Source organism: Tachypleus tridentatus, chromosome 10 (genome assembly GCF_004210375.1).
Source record: "Tachypleus tridentatus isolate NWPU-2018 chromosome 10, ASM421037v1, whole genome shotgun sequence".
Classification (NCBI taxonomy): Eukaryota; Metazoa; Arthropoda; class Merostomata; order Xiphosura; family Limulidae; genus Tachypleus; species Tachypleus tridentatus.
In genome coordinates, this window is record NC_134834.1 from 126,216,660 (window position 1) to 126,235,708 (window position 19,049).

Sequence of the window (19,049 nt, forward strand, 5' to 3'; positions counted from 1 at the left end):
TTGTAATACAATATTTTTTAATAAACTGCATCACCAAATGCATCTGTATCAAATATTAAACCTATCTACAAGAAGCTACAAATGTTTTCAAAGCAAATTCTGTCAGCATCACATCAGTGTGATGCAGCAGATTTAATAAACTGAACCATCTGTAACAAACAACATATCTATCTATCTATGTAAGTAAAAGAATTATAGTCCTTATAATCACAAATACCATCAGAGTTTACTAAAGTCATACATCTCTTGCTTCATTCTTCCCATTAACAGTTGTTCAGAACAGTACCAAAAATACTCCAAACAGTTTATCTAACCTGAATACCAAAGAATCAGCACCAGGACCCTACTGGGGATCTCAGAGAGGACCTGAAGCTTGTCTCTGGGTAGACTGATAAAGCTGCATAGATGGTCGATTCTGGTGTCTACTCCTGTCTATAGTCCTTCCTTGGTTATTGTCACTTCCATGGGGAGTCTGCTTCACCACGGGTTTGGACCCCCTCTCTTAAACACAATAGTACCCATAAAGTTGAAGTGAACCATTTCATCACCAGAAAAGGCAGGTGGACAGTTTGAGCCAGAGGGTGTTTGACCTACAGTAGGCTGGTGGTAATTCTGTAAAAAACATTATCAAATACTTAGTACATCTATAGTACAGTATCAAAACACACAAACATATACCTTGACACATTTTACTGTGTAAATAATAAAACATTAGACCTCTCTCGGGTATGTTACTGGTACTGATATTAACAAAATTATCTATTACCTTAACTGATCAACAATTTCAAGTAAACCTGAGATATCTCGTGAGTTTTCATTCTTCGTACTCAATAAATTTTTCTAAATTTAAGGTACAAAAAACTCCTTTTGCTGCTGATTGTTTTAAAAGTACTGAATTTTCTACAGTTATATAAAACATGTAAGAATCACAATATTTTATATTTATTAATGTTATATAAAACATGTAAGAATCACAATATTTTATATTTATTAATGTTATATAAAACGTAAGAATCACAATATTTTATATTTATTAATGTTATATAAAACATGTAAGAATCATAATATTTTATATTTATTAACGTTATATAAAACATGTAAGAATCACAATATTTTATATTTATTGACAGAACAAACTTTATCTGTATTAGTACAAGGTTTAGAAATATCTGTTTATCCAACAATTAATGACAGAACAACAAACTTTATCTATACTAGTACAAGGTTTACAAATATCTGTTTATCCAACAATTAATGACAGAACAACAAACTTTATCTATACTAGTACAAGGTTTAGAAATATCTGTTTATCCAACAATTAATGACAGAACAAACATTATCTATATTAGTACAAGGTTTAGAAATATCTGTTTATCCAACAATCAATGACAGAACAAACTTTATCTATACTAGTACAAGGTTTAGAAATATCTGTTTATCCAACAATTAATGACAGAACAACAAACTTTATCTATACTAGTACAAGGTTTAGAAATATCTGTTTATCCAACAATTAATGACAGAACAACAAACTTTATCTATATTAGTACAGGGTTTAGAAATATCTGTTTATCCAACAATTAATGACAGAACAACAAACTTTATCTATATTAGTACAAGGTTTAGAAATATCTGTTTATCCAATAATTAATGACAGAACAAACTTTATCTATATTAGTACAAGGTTTAGAAATATCTGTTTATCCAACAATTAATGACAGAACAACAAACTTTATCTATACTAGTACAAGGTTTAGAAATATCTGTTTATCCAACAATTAATGACAGAACAAACATTATCTATATTAGTACAAGGTTTAGAAATATCTGTTTATCCAACAATTAATGACAGAACAACAAACTTTATCTATACTAGTACAAGGTTTAGAAATATCTGTTTATCCAACAATTAATGACAGAACAACAAACTTTATCTATACTAGTACAAGGTTTAGAAATATCTGTTTATCCAACAATTAATGACAGAACAACAAACTTTATCTATACTAGTGCAAGGTTTAGAAATATCTGTTTATCCAACAATTAATGACAGAACAACAAATTTTATCTATACTAGTACAAGGTTTACAAATATCTGTTTATCCAACAATTAATGACAGAACAACAAACTTTATCTATATTAGTACAAGGTTTAGAAATATCTGTTTATCCAACAATTAATGACAGAACAACAAACTTTATCTATATTAGTACAAGGTTTAGAAATATCTGTTTATCCAACAATTAATGACAGAACAACAAACTTTATCTATACTAGTACAAGGTTTAGAAATATCTGTTTATCCAACAATTAATGACAGAACAACAAACTTTATCTATACTAGTACAAGGTTTAGAAATATCTGTTTATCCAACAATTAATGACAGAACAACAAACTTTATCTATACTAGTACAAGGTTTAGAAATATCTGTTTATCCAACAATTAATGACAGAACAACAAATTTTATCTATACAAGATTTAGCATGATGACACTTAAGTGGTGAAAATCTAATATTCACAAGTTTTACTAGGATGTGTATCAAATAAACTTAGTTAAATATTTATCTCTTTAGATACTGGTTATGTGTCACCAATATAATTTGAGTTACTGCTTCTTACAGTACAAGTTTTTTGGAATATCACAATAAACATTTGCTTTTATTTGAAAATTTCAAGTTTTTTTTAAATAAAAAGTTCAGTTTTATGTATCCATCAGTTTAAACTTCAATGGAATTAATTAATATATTTATCTTGAAATTTTAAGTTGTGACCACTTTCAGTTAGAAATCATAAAAAAATTGTGTGGAAACTTATAGAGATTTATTATCTTCTACAACTTAACATGTCATCGATGCAGACTGTGTAACAATAATTTTGTTTAAAATAAGACAAAACTATAAAACCATATAAACTGAGCACTTTTGAAAGGTAGTCCTTTCTTATTTAGGGATAACTGGAAATAGTTTACTAACAACATTCTTGGTGAAAATCACTTTATATACATATATAATTATTATTATAATAAACTGTAAGTTATTTTATTTATGTGCATGCGTTAAATATGCTACGTTTCACAATAATGTTTACACAATAAATATTCTAATCACACGAACATTTTGTTTTCACCTATCACACTCTGTAAACGTAACAAGGCTTACCTGACATCTTATCACTGAAGAAAATTTCCATAGCAAGTATAATTTAATATAACACCTCTAGGAACAAACAGAAACCACTAAGTAAACTATAAAAAGTTTGTAGTTCTTTAGTTCATTCCTAAGTCTTCTGAACTTCCTCCTATATTCCATTATTATTTTCACACGAGTTAGGCCTAGGCCCTGTCACTTTCTCAAAAAAAACAAATTACTCCTCACATCACTTCATTCACATTAAACTGATGTGCATAGCTTATAGCCTGCTCTATTCAACAGTATTTATCCTCTGCCTGTAGTTCTTTTGAAAACTGAGTTACATAAATAGTCTGTTAATCACATGCTGTGAGGTCAGAAAAGAAGCGAACCAAGAGGCCTGGTTAATGAAACCAGAAAGAGAGAGAAATAAAACCACCTGAGAAACAAAATATTTATAATCATATTCTCGAAAAATCACAGGCTCTTAGCAAATATAAAGAAAATCATTGTATACTTTAAATAATTGAGTGGATAATTTTATAACTGATGTGGGTATCATCACACAAGCTGTTGTATATAAATATTATAATAATTTTCTATGAATGGTGGCCATCATAAATTAATGCTGCTACCTACAACATTCCTACTCTTTAAGGGTTAAAACCATTATAGTAAAAAATATGGCAGTATGACTGAAACTATTCAACTATTTCTGTACAAAAAAATTCATTTTTAATTCAGCTAAAATCCAAGCTACAATAAACAACAAATATTCTTTAAGGTGATAGAAATACTGCCAGGAAGGTGATAACACTTATACATCACTTTAATTGTAAGTAACTTCAAAATGGAGTGGCAACAAACTTCAACCAGTGAAAAGGAAGATATTTCAGTTAATAAATGTAAAGGTTGAGATGCTGTTATTAATATTTACTAATACATCTCCAGGCCACTAGAGAACATTCTTACAACTTCATTTACAAGACATGCTTTAACTCCATGCAAAGATTAAGTACTGTCACAGGTTAACCTGAAAAACAATAAATAAACTTTTCCAACACACCAAGAAGCAGTGGAAACTGTCATCTTCATAATTCTGTCAATTTATCAATAAAATACAAAACAAGCTTTGATGAACATGCTTCTACCATTAATGTACTTCAGATAAACATATGTTTGACCACTGTCTTGTAGTTGTACATCACAAAGACACTAGAGAAACTTCAGTTCACATTATACATTACTAGCTCATTTCCAGTAGCAAGACTGTACAATAACTATATTTTCTTTGTTCTACCTTACCAAAAGAAAGCACTGTACTCATTACCAGAGGTCATCAGGTCAGGTTGGTTACAACATATTATCTATTACATTTTCTAACGTGTTAACAAAGGTTACGAGGCTAGGTTGGTTACAACATACATTAAATCCTTATTACATTTTCTAACATGTCACAAAGGTCATGAGGCCAGGTTGGTTACAACATACATTAAACCCTTATTAGATTTTCTAACATGTTAACAAAGGTCATGAGGCCAGGTTGGTTACAACATACATTAAACCCTAATTACATTTTCTAACATATTAACAAAGGTCAAGAGACCAGGTTGGTTACAACATACGTTAAATCCTTATTACATTTTCTAACATGTTAACAAAGGTCATAAGGCCAGGTTGATTACAACACACATTAAATCCTTATTACATTTTCTAACATGTTAACAAAGGTTGGTTACAACATACATTAAACCCTTATTACATTTTCTAACATGTTAACAAAAGTTGGTTACAACATACATTAAATCCTTATTACATTTTCTAACATTTTAACAAAGGTTATGAGGCCAGGTTGGTTACAACATACATTATACCCTTATTACATTTTCTAACATGTTAACAAAGGTCATGAGGCCAGGTTGGTTACAAGATACATTAAACCCTTATTACATTTTCTAACATGTTAACAAAGGTTGGTTACAACATACATTAAATCCTGATTACATTTTCTAACATTTTAACAAAGGTTATGAGGCCAGGTTGGTTACAACATACATTAAACCCTTATTACATTTTCTAACATGTTAACAAAGGTCATGAGGCCAGGTTGGTTACAAGATACATTAAACCCATATTACATTTTCTAACATGTTAACAAAGGTCATGAGGCCAGGTTGATTACAACATACATTAAACCCTAATTACATTTTCTAACATGTTAACAAGGTCAAGAGACCAGGTTGGTTACAACATACGTTAAACCCTTATTACATTTTCTAACATGTTAACAAAGGTCAAGAGACCAGGTTGGTTACAACATACATTAAATCCTTATTACATTTTCTAACATGTTAACAAAGGTTACGAGGCTAGGTTGTTTACAACATACATTAAACCCTTATTACATTTTCTAACATGTTAAGAAAGGTCATGAGGCCAGGTTGCTTACAACATATATTAAACCCTTATTACAATTTCTAACATGTTAACATAGGTTATGAGGCTAGGTTGGTTAAAACATACATTAAAAACCCTTATTACATTTTCTAACATGTTAACAAAGGTCATGAGACCAGGTTGGTTACAACAAACATTAAATCCTTATTACTTTTTCTAACATGTTAATAAAGGTCAAGAGACCAGGTTGGTTACAACATACATTAAATCCTTATTACATTTTCTTGTTTATTTACAAAGTGGCATGAACTCTTTCAGTGTACAAATAATTAAAATAAGTGATCAAAACATGGAACAATATTAAAACCACTTATGTTAAAGTTTAAAAAATTTGGATGAAATGTAGTGGTTAAATTTTTGAAAACTATGTTTAAAACCTTATGAACTCTGCTACACTGCATAACAAGAAGTAAATTACAAACATTTATGACAATACATCTTCAAAATATTTGTAATCAAAATAAAGGTTGTGCTTAACTATCAATATGAAACATGACAAGGATTAAGGCAGATTTTCACTGTATGTTGCTGAGACTGCTTACCCAATCTGAAAGGCTAACTTGTTGTATATCACTTATTGTAACTTCTTCATAGTTGCCATAGTCAACAAACTGAACAACGCACGTGTAAGCATTATGTGCAACAGCATGTACCACAGCCCTATAAAACTGACAAAGTACAGACACTAGTTAGAAGTGACGACACTTAATAAAATAAGGTTTTGTAAAAATATTGTTAAAACTTGAGTTCATTAATAAAGTTTCATAAAAAATATTTTTCTTTAAATAAAAATGACATGTTAATAGTACAGTGTGTTTATAACAATCACATTACTGACATATTAATCGGTTATGACCACATCTAACAAACAATATGGGTCAAATAACTTAATCTACATATTATTTAAAAAGGTTAAAATTCCAAGAATTGAGATTATAATTAACAGGTTATAAAGAGGAATGCATTATAGTAAACATGTTATTATGAAGACGTCTATATTAGAGTTAACAGTTTATTATGAACAAGAGTAGATTATAGCTAATAGATTATTATGAAGAGAGCTGGATAATACATAACTGTTTATTATAAGCAACATTAGATTATAGTTAACAGGTTATTATGAATAGGACTGGATTATAGTTAACAGGCTATTATGAACAAGAGTAGATTATAGTTAACAGGTTATTATGAACAAGAGTAGATTATAGTTAACAGGTTATTATGAACAAGAGTAGATTATAGTTAACAGGTTGTTATGAAGAGGACTGGATTATAGTTAACAGGTTATTATGAACAAGAGTAAGTTATAGTTAACTGGTTATTATGAAGAGGACTGGATTACAATTAACAGATTATCATGAACAGGGTCATATTCTACGTAAGTTATTATGACCAGTGCTAGATTCTAGTTAACAAAAAACCATTGTAAACACATTTTTATGGGATAATACTGGTATATACCAGTTAGTATACATTTCAGTGTTTCAGAAGTACTGTCAATGTAGAACTTGTACTTGCCATTGTTTCAGGAGTACTGTCAGTGCAGAACTTGTACGTGTCATTGTTTCAGGAGTACTGTCAGTGCAGAACTTGTATGTGTCATTGTTTCAGGAGTACTGTCAGTGCAGAACTTGTACGTGTCATTGTTTCAGGAGTACTGTCAGTGCAGAACTTGTACGTGTCATTGTTTCAGGAGTACTGTCAGTGCAGAACTTGTACGTGTCATTGTTTCAGGAGTACTGTCAGTGCAGAACTTGTACATGTCATTGTTTCAGGAGTACTGTCAGTGCATGACTTGTACATATTAGAATTTGTTATTATATCAGTTAACATAAAACTGTTTCTTTGAATACATGAAATTATATATGTAATGGTTTACATGTACAGCTACACCTTACATAGGTATGGTTTACATGTACAGCTACACCTTACATAAGTATGGCTTACATGTACAGCTACACCTTACATAAGTATGGTTTACATGTACAGCTACACCTTACATAAGTATGGTTTACAAATTACTAAGCTTAGCTCACCTTCCCATCTTCCCAGTATCTGGCTAAAACTTTCTCTCCGACTGAGGTGGGATTGTTCGGGTTGACTTTTACACCATTAACAAAAGCTCTCTGGTTTGGTTCGGCACTGTTTGCCTCATGTGAAATGAACTTTTAGTACCCTTTCGTTCACTTTGTTTTGGGTTGTTTGTTTTGTTACTACTGGTGACATTTTCATTACTTTTCTTTGAGCTATTATCTGATATTTTATTTGAAGAATATTTGTCCTGCCCCTGTTGTTAGAAGGGAAGGCTGATTGTAAGGAGGTTTATTCCTGTATATTTCTTGCTGTTGTCCTGAATAACTATTTCTTTGGTTTGGATACCTAGTAGCTCCACTGTCCTTTCTCGAAACTTCCTCTTATCACGGATAATCCATCCTTTTGTGATCTTCCTGAATCTGGTCTGAACCTTTGCTGTTCACTGGATGTTGGTGAGTTGTTCTACATAACATATAATATATTATTTTCTTTGACAATTACCAAGTTGTGACTCAACTACTGTGAAACATTTATACAATAATCTCTTTCTCTTCCTATTGTCACAATTTATAACTAGTAACTTAGGCAGGCTGAAAGAGATCAGGTACATAAGGTTTATGACCATGTTTGATTTCAAGTATATTACCAGTAACATATTTATGTTTAATAGTCAGCTAACATAAACAGAAACACACCACACAGTAGTTTAAAAAAAAATAATAAAAGTCAGTAGAATCGCTTATCAGAAAATCCTGCTGTTGCTATGCTGGAAAAGGACCAATTCAACTGACCCAACACAATGGAAAACAAAACAAGATATCCACCTCAAATAAAGAATGATCAACTAAAATCAATAAAAACATGTTTTAATCCTACAAATACTAAACTAATAATGCAGATTTTCATTTTATTTAACACTCAAAGTTTCCTTTACAGTTTTCTACTAAAACTGTCAGTACACCGTTCAGTCAGTATACTTCACATCAGATTTACAAAAGTTTTTGTGATCCAACAACTAGATCAAATATTAATAGGAATATAGCATGTCACTTATAATTATTATAATTTTCTTCCATTTCAACTTTAAATTATTACAATCATTATTTTCAATAAACATTTTTGGTAACTACAGAAATTATATTTTTATGATTTTAATTTCTTAAAAATAAACCAGGGATTGAAATATCACATTCGTTTGTTCCTGAGGAGCTTAACTGTACTTGAGGAATTTCATCATTGTAGTTGGCTTTCCCAATTGGGTATGTATGAACAATGAAAGTGAAAATATTGCATTGCTTAAATAAAATATACAGTGTCAATCAGAGTCAGTAGAACCTTTAATAAAATATACAGTGTCAATCAGATTCAGTAGAACCTTAATAAAATATACAGTGTCAATCAGATTCAGTAGAACCTTTAATAAAATATACAGTGTCAATCAGATTCAGTAGAACCTTAACAAAATATACAGTGTAGATCAGAGTCAACAGAACCTTAATAAAATATACAGTGTGGATCAGAGTCAACAGAACCTTAATAAAATATACAGTGTGGATCAGAGTCAACAGAACCTTAACAAAATATACAGTGTAGATCAGAGTCAACAGAACCTTAATAAAATATACAGTGTGGATCAGAGTCAACAGAACCTTAACAAAATATACAGTGTAGATCAGAGTCAACAGAACCTTAATAAAATATACAGTGTAGATCAGAGTCAACAGAACCTTAATAAAATATACAGTGTGGATCAGAGTCAATAGAACCTTAATAAAATATACAGTATGGATCAGAGTCAATAGAACCTTAATAAAATATACAGTGTGGATCAGAGTCAATAGAACCTTAATAAAATATACAGTGTAGATCAGAGTCAACAGAACCTTAATAAAATAAATATTGTGGATCAAAGTCAGTACAACCTTCAAAAAATATAAAGTATGGATCAGAGTCAATAGAACCTTAATAAAAAATAGTTAAACATAGAAGTACAGAAAACTGAGAAACAATTTCAAACATGATATTAAAGTAATAATTATGTCATAATTTCTCTGTTATCATATAACATAAAAGAAGAGATAAAGATTTAATGTGGTAATAATGCCAAACTACACATCTTAATCGGTTTTACTATCTAGTTTTACTGGAGATAAAATAACTTAAACCGATGCTCAAGCACTTGCCACTGCCTCACAGATATAAAAGGAAAGTGCTGGTCATTGATTTACAAAATTTTCTTCACAAATTAGTTTAGTTTTAGTAATAAAAAAATTCAACATTATATATCTAAGAAAATATGTATATATACAAACACGCATCACAAATTAAGGGCCTTTACCACAACTGTTGCTGAAGCCTTGGAAGAACGATTACTGTTTGCAGATGAAAATCCACTGTTCTTAGAATCTGTAAATACAATATAACAACTTCATCTCCTCATTCTTTAATGAATATATTTATTATTTTTTTAAATTTATGATAAACTGTTTTAACTGTAATTTTTAGGTATTCAGTAAACATTACTTATACTGATAATAAATGATCAAAACAGCCTGAGAAGTGATATCTATATTTATATACTTGGTGAAGAAAACAGAAGCACTATTCCACAGTATTCTCAGTGTTTTTATACACAGGTTCTGTTGACCTATAACCACATTCTTCACTATTATGTACTTCCTGTTGTATTTAACTAGTAGTTTTATACACAGGTTCTGTTGATCTATAACCACATCCTTCACTATTATGTACTTCCTGTTGTATTTAACTAGTAGTTTTATACACAGGTTCTGTTGATCTATAACCACATCCTTCACTATTATGTACTTCCTGTTGTATTTAACTAGTAGTTTTATACACAGGTTCTGCTGATCTATAACCACATCCTTCAGTCTTCTGTACTTGTTCTATTTACCCAACCTTTCTTATTAGTACCTGTGCAGTGTTATATGAAATACTGAACATCTCTAAAACTAATAAAATACAATCATAGTGAAAACATAATAATGTAGTAAAACTAAATATAATTTATTTAGCAATGTTTTGAGCAAATACTCATTTTCAGCCTTAATATGATAGCATAATACCTCTTAAGACATAGTAAAACTCCAGTAAAGTGTTTGGAAATGGATATCTGAGTTTTGAGTTTTTACGTGTGTTTGTTCATGCACTGTTGAACATGTAAAAACAATGAAACATTTGTTCAGTTATCAGTTCTGTTTCAATAACTTTATATATTTTCCCAGATGTTTTTAAAGAGCCACAAAACTTGTGTCAAAAATTGTATTTTCTGTATATGTCTTACATGTTCATAAGTGTGTTTACAACAATTCTATGACTTTAATTGTTTATCTATAATTACACACTTACTAAATGTTTCATAATCAACCAATAGAATTATGTTTTAATGTCATTTAAACATGGAAGTACTATTAAAAAAAAAATTTAAAGCTTAAGTGCTACGTGAAAATATAAGATTTTTATCACCCTTATATTTAAACACAGTACCTGAGATTTTAAGGTTTTTTTACATTAACCCTGTAGAATAAAATAATATATAATGGTAACTTATTTATTAGGCAAATGAGTATTTGACCAAAATAAAAATATAGTATATTGGATATCCTACAAGTAGCTTAAACTTACAAACAACATAAATAAAACTTGAATAACATCACTTTCATATAATAAACATTTTGATAATTATTATTTTATCTTACCAACAGTTAAATTTTTAGGAAATAATAAAAAAGAAAACTAAAAAATTTGTTTATGACAGAGATACTCGAGCAATCTCATATCACCCATAACTGTGAACTACAAATAGAGGGATTGACTCATAACATTGTCATTCCCCTATGGCTGAAAAGGCAAGAATATCTGGCAAGTTTTTAATCCTATAAATTTTTCATATACTTAACTAGAGTTTAAAAATCTTGTAAATGGAAACAGAATATATTTTTAAATTTGCATTTTAAAAACATGGCGCTGTTATTTTACTTATGCTGTAATTCAGTTTCCTCCATATTATAATGAGTGAATTTAAATTGTTTTGACGAGAACACTCAAAACCAAAGATACAGCTAACTAAACTATTACTGGGCAACAACTGCAACCTTAACTATCGTGCTACCAATAACATAGAACAGAAGAGAATACAACTTATTGATAAAATAGTGAGCTAATTCAAGATCACAAACCTACTATACCAAACTGAGTTACGTTTTATCCAATATATTTATGTGGCTTAATAGCTTAAATATTGGAAATAAAATACGAACAATTAAAAACAAATTACTATCTCTGACGTTATAATAAAATATGAAAAATTAAAAACAAATTACTATCCTGACATTGTAATAAAATGATATGAACAATTAAAAACAAATTACTACCTCTGACGTTGTAATAAAATATGAACAATTAAAAACAAATTACTATCTCTGATGTTGTAATAAAATATGAGCAATTAAAAACAAATTACTATCTCTGACGTTGTAATAAAATGATATGAACACTTAAAAACAAATTACTATCTCTGACGTTATAATAAAATATGAAAAATTAAAAACAAATTACTATCCTGACATTGTAATAAAATGATATGAACAATTAAAAACAAATTACTACCTCTGACATTGTAATAAAATATGAACAATTAAAAACAAATTACTATCTCTGATGTTGTAATAAAATATGAGCAATTAAAAACAAATTACTATCTCTGACGTTGTAATAAAATATGAACAATTAAAACAAATTACTATCTCTGACGTTATAATAAAATATGAACAATTAAAAACAAATTACTACCTCTGATGTTGTAATCAAATATGAACAATTAAAAACAAATTACTATCTCTGACGTTGTAATAAAATATGAACAATTAAAACAAATTACTATCTCTGACGTTGTAATAAAATATGAACAATTAAAAACAAATTACTATCTCTGACGTTATAATAAAATATGAACAATTAAAAACAAATTACTACCTCTGATGTTGTAATAAAATATGAACAATTAAAAACAAATTACTATCTCTGACATTGTAATAAAATATGAACAATTAAAAACAAATTACTATCTCTGACGTTGTAATACAATATAAACAATTAAAAACAAATTACTATCTCTGACGTTGTAATAAAATATGAACAATTAAAAACAAATTACTATCTCTGACGTTGTAATAAAATATGAACAATTAAAAACAAATTACAATCTCTGACGTTATAATAAAATATGAACAATTAAAAACAAATTACTATCTCTGACGTTGTAATAAAATATGAACAATTAAAAACAAATTACTATCTCTGACGTTAAAATAAAATATGAAAAATTAAAAACAAATTACTATCCTGACGTTGTAATAAAATGATATGAACAATTAAAACAAATTACTACCTCTGGCGTTGTAATAAAATATGTACAATTAAAACCAATTACTATCTCTGACGTTGTAAGAAAATATGAACAATTAAAAACAAATTACAATCTCTGATGTTGTAATAAAATATTAACAATTAAAAACAAATTACTATCTCTGACGTTATAATAAAATACGAACAATTAAAAACAAATTACTATCTCTGACGTAATAAAATATAAACAATTAAAAACAAATTACTATCTCTGAAGTTGTAATAAAATATGAACAATTAAAACAAATTACTATCTCTGACGTTGTAATAAAATACGAACAATTAAACACAAATTACTATCTCTGACGTTATAATAAAATACGAACAATTAAAAACAAATTACTATCTGTGACGTAATAAAATATGAACAATTAAAAACAAATTACTATCTCTGACGTTGTAATAAAATATGAACAATTAAAAACAAATTACTACCTCTGACGTTGTAATAAAATATGAACAATTAAAAACAAATTACTATCTCTGACGTTGTAATAAAATATGAACAATTAAAAACAAATTACTATCTCTGATGTTGTAATAAAATATGAACAATTAAAACAAATTACTACCTCTGACGTTGTAATAAAATATGAACAATTAAAACAAATTACTATCTCTGACGTTGTAATAAAATATGAACAATTAAAAACAAATTACTATCTCTGATGTTGTAATTAAAAATATAAACAATTAAAAACAAATTACTATCTCTGACGTTGTAATAAAATAAGAACAATTAAAAACAAATTACTATCTCTGACGTTATAATAAAATATGAACAATTAAAAATAAATTACTATCTCTGACGTTATAATAAAATATGAACAATTAAAAACAAATTACTATCTCTGACGTTATAATAAAATATGAACAATCTCTGATGTTGTAATAAAAACAAATTACTATCTCTGACGTTGTAATAAAATATGAACAATTAAAAACAAATTACTATCTCTGATGTTGTAATTAAAAATATAAACAATTAAAAACAAATTACTATCTCTGACATTGTAATAAAATGATATGAACAATTAAAAACAAATTACTACCTCTGACGTTGTAATAAAATATGAACAATTAAAAACAAATTACAATCTCTGACGTTATAATAAAATATGAACAATTAAAAACAAATTACTATCTCTGACGTTGTAATAAAATATGAACAATTAAAAACAAATTACTATCTCTGACGTTAAAATAAAATATGAAAAATTAAAAACAAATTACTACCTCTGATGTTGTAATCAAATATGAACAATTAAAAACAAATTACTATCTCTGACGTTGTAATAAAATATGAACAATTAAAACAAATTACTATCTCTGACGTTGTAATAAAATATGAACAATTAAAAACAAATTACTATCTCTGACGTTATAATAAAATATGAACAATTAAAACAAATTACTATCTCTGATGTTGTAATAAAATATGAACAATTAAAACAAATTACTATCTCTGACATTGTAATAAAATATGAACAATTAAAAACAAATTACTATCTCTGACGTTGTAATACAATATAAACAATTAAAAACAAATTACTATCTCTGACGTTGTAATAAAATATGAACAATTAAAAACAAATTACTACCTCTGACGTTGTAATAAAATATGTACAATTAAAAACCAATTACTATCTCTGACGTTGTAAGAAAATATGAACAATTAAAAACAAATTACAATCTCTGATGTTGTAATAAAATATTAACAATTAAAAACAAATTACTATCTCTGACGTTATAATAAAATACGAACAATTAAAAACAAATTACTATCTCTGACGTAATAAAATATAAACAATTAAAAACAAATTACTATCTCTGAAGTTGTAATAAAATATGAACAATTAAAACAAATTACTATCTCTGACGTTGTAATAAAATACGAACAATTAAACACAAATTACTATCTCTGACGTTATAATAAAATACGAACAATTAAAAACAAATTACTATCTGTGACGTAATAAAATATGAACAATTAAAAACAAATTACTATCTCTGACGTTGTAATAAAATATGAACAATTAAAAACAAATTACTACCTCTGACGTTGTAATAAAATATGAACAATTAAAAACAAATTACTATCTCTGACGTTGTAATAAAATATGAACAATTAAAAACAAATTACTATCTCTGATGTTGTAATAAAATATGAACAATTAAAAACAAATTACTACCTCTGACGTTGTAATAAAATATGAACAATTAAAAACAAATTACTATCTCTGACGTTGTAATAAAATATGAACAATTAAAAACAAATTACTATCTCTGATGTTGTAATTAAAAATATAAACAATTAAAAACAAATTACTATCTCTGACGTTGTAATAAAATAAGAACAATTAAAAACAAATTACTATCTCTGACGTTATAATAAAATATGAACAATTAAAAATAAATTACTATCTCTGACGTTATAATAAAATATGAACAATTAAAAACAAATTACTATCTCTGACGTTATAATAAAATATGAACAATCAAAAACAAATTACTATCTCTGACGTTGTAATAAAATATGAACAATTAAAACAAATTACTATCTCTGATGTTGTAATTAAAATATAAACAATTAAAAACAAATTACTATCTCTGACGTTGTAATAAAATAAGAACAATTAAAACAAATTACTATCTCTGGCGTTATAATAAAATATGAACAATTAAAACAAATTACTATCTCTGACGTTATAATAAAATATGAACAATTAAAACAAATTACTATCTCTGGCGTTGCAATAAAATATGAACAATTAAAAACATTACTATCCTGACGTTATAATAAAATGATATGAACAATTAAAACAAATTACTCTCTCTGACGTTGTAATAAAATATGAACAATTAAAACAAATTACTATCTCTGACGTTGTAATAAAATATGAACAATTAAAACAAATTACTATCTCTGATGTTATAATAAAATATGAACAATTAAAACAAATTACTATCTCTGACGTTGGAATAAAATATGAACAATTAAAACAAATTACTATCTCTGATGTTATAATAAAATATGAACAATTAAAACAAATTACTATATCTGACGTTAAAATAAAATATGAACAATTAAAACAAATTACTATCCTGGCGTTGCAATAAAATGATATGAACAATTAAAAACAAATTACTATCTCTGGCGTTGTAATAAAATATGAACAATTAAAACAAATTACTATCTCTGACGTTGTAATAAAATATGAGCAATTAAAACAAATTACTATCTCTGGCGTTGTAATAAAATGATATGAACACTTAAAAACAAATTACTATCTCTGACGTTATAATAAAATATGAACAATTAAAACAAATTACTATCTCTGACGTTGTAATAAAATGATATGAACAATTAAAAAGAAATTACTATCTCTGGCGTTATAATAAAATGCCACTTTTCTAGAGTGTTCCAGAATTGGATTTTTTTTAAAGTGGTTTTACTTTGGTTCCATTGACTAATAACCACATTATTTAGTATTCTTTATTCTTTACTTAGTCTGTTTTTTACGTAAGTTCTGTTGACCCACAACAGCAATTTTATAACTTTCAGTTTAACAAACACATATCTATGAACAATACACGAGCAAGGCACACAGACTGACGGAAAATAAAAGTAGCTCTCTCAATGATGCTCAAAGAATACTAGTGCTAGGGCAAACCCAACATTATTCTAAAAAAAAATGTAAATTAATGTGTGGACAACTAACTTTCAGACCATGCTTTATTCTGATATAAAAGCAAGAACATATGAGTTTTAGCAAAACAAACTTGAACACAGAATTTTCCACCCAAAACAGGGTCATCTATGCATAAGTGTTAAAATACAGTACTGAAATCACAGTCAGCAGACTTGTCATGAAATACTAACACTAATTAAATTTCATACCATCAGACAAAGGTATTTGGTTTTGGAGGAATTCAAAAGAGTTGTCGGCCCAGATGGTCTGCTCTGTATAACATCTGTTTCCTCATTTTCTTCTCTCTTCTTCTGTTCTGATCTGTAAAAGTATTTATACAAATACATCTTGATTACAAGCTTTCTAACTGAAAGTTAAACAAAATTAACAAAACATGTTTTTTGAGTAACTACAGTACATGCTGCTAAAGCCTCTATTCAACTGATCAAATGATAACAATGTATATCAATTACAATGAAACTAAACTCTTGAAATGTTTCTGAGTGGTAGCTCAAACACATTTATTGACTTTTAGTATTGAAGAGGTTTTACTGGTAGTGTGATAATGACTGATTCTGAAAAGTTGATGAGATCCTCTTAAGCTAAGTTCATGTTTGTAGGTCTAGTGAGAACAAAAAAACTTCCCATTTTGAAATATTACCAAAATTAATCATACTAAATTATCAATAGAAAATATTAAAACCAACTACATTTTCTTTTAAATATTTGATTTTAAGACAGGTTCTGGATGATGTTGCTACATGAACAAATGGTGAAAACAAACAAACAGACAAATCAGAGAAATTTAAGTTTTTGCATTATATGTAATAAAAGTGCAATATTGCTATATGAAGAACCAAAATATAAATATATCATGAGAACAGACCATAATGTAGTGTTTGTATCAACAAACACAAGAACCAAAATATAAATAAATCATGAGAACAGACCACAATGTAGTGTTTGTATCAACAAACACAAGAACCAAAATATAAATAAATCATGAGAACAGACCACAATGTAGTGTTTGTGTCAACAAACACAAGAACCAAAATATAAATAAATCATGAGAACAGACCACAATGTAGTGTTTGTGTCAACAAACACAAGAACCAAAATATAAATAAATCATGAGAACAGACCACAATGTAGTGTTTGTATCGACAAACACAAGAACCAAAATATAAATAAATCATGAGAACAGACCACAATGTAGTGTTTGTATCGGCAAACACAAGAACCAAAATATAAATAAATCATGAGAACAGACCATAATGTAGTGTTTGTATCAACAAACACAAGAACCAAAATATAAATAAATCATGAGAACAAAATACAATGTAGTGTTTGTATCAACAAACACAAGAACCAAAATATAAATAAATCATGAGAACAGACCACAATGTAGTGTTTGTATCAACAAACACAAGAACCAAAATATAAATAAATCATGAGAACAGACCACAATGTAGTGTTTGTATCAACAAACACAAGAACCAAAATATAAATAAATCATGAAAACAAAATACAATGTAGTGTTTGTATCAACAAACACAAGAACCAAAATATAAATAAATCATGAGAACAGACCACAATGTAGTGTTTGTATCGACAAACACAAGAATCAAAATATAAATAAATCATGAGAACAGACCACAATGTAGTGTTTGTATCAACAAACACAAGAACCAAAATATAAATAAATCATGAGAACAAAATACAATGTAGTGTTTGTGTCAACAAACACAAGAACCAAAATATAAATAAATCATGAGAACAGACCACAATGTAGTGTTTGTATCAACAAACACAAGAACCAAAATATAAATAAATCATGAGAACAGACCACAATGTAGTATTTGTATCAACAAACACAAGAACCAAAATATAAATAAATCATAAGAACAGACCACAATGTAGTTTTTCTAGCACCAAACACAAGAACCAAAATATAAATAAATCATGAGAACAGACCACAATGTAGTGTTTCAGTGATGACGAGAAACCCACTTGTTGAGAAATTTATATGCAAAAACGGCTCGTTTGGGCTGAGAAAACACTTTACATAGAAGAGCGAACAACGTTTCGACCTTCTTCGGTCATCGTCAGGTTCACAAAGAAAGAGGTAACTGACCGGAAGCTGACCACATGTTTGAAAGGGGTTGTGTAACTGTGTGTCGAAATGTAGAGGGCGGTATTAGATGTTTGAATATATAATTTTATTTATTATATTAATATAGGTATAAAGGCGTTCCTTTATATTGGTTTATTTTGGGTTTAAGTTGTTGTATAAGTAAAGGCTTCTTTA

At 27.9% G+C, this 19,049-nt stretch overlaps 1 protein-coding gene across 1 annotated transcript in view; it reads right to left on the reverse strand.

Annotated features, from left to right (window-relative positions):
• The window catches only part of LOC143228484 (acyltransferase PGAP2-like), a 70,960-nt gene continuing 51,911 nt past the window's right edge, over window positions 1–19,049 (reverse strand). Inside the window, 5 exon segments of the mRNA XM_076459736.1 lie at window positions 1–612; window positions 6,131–6,256; window positions 7,625–8,084; window positions 9,961–10,028; window positions 16,951–17,062. The gene's annotated coding sequence lies outside the window, so the exon portion shown is untranslated.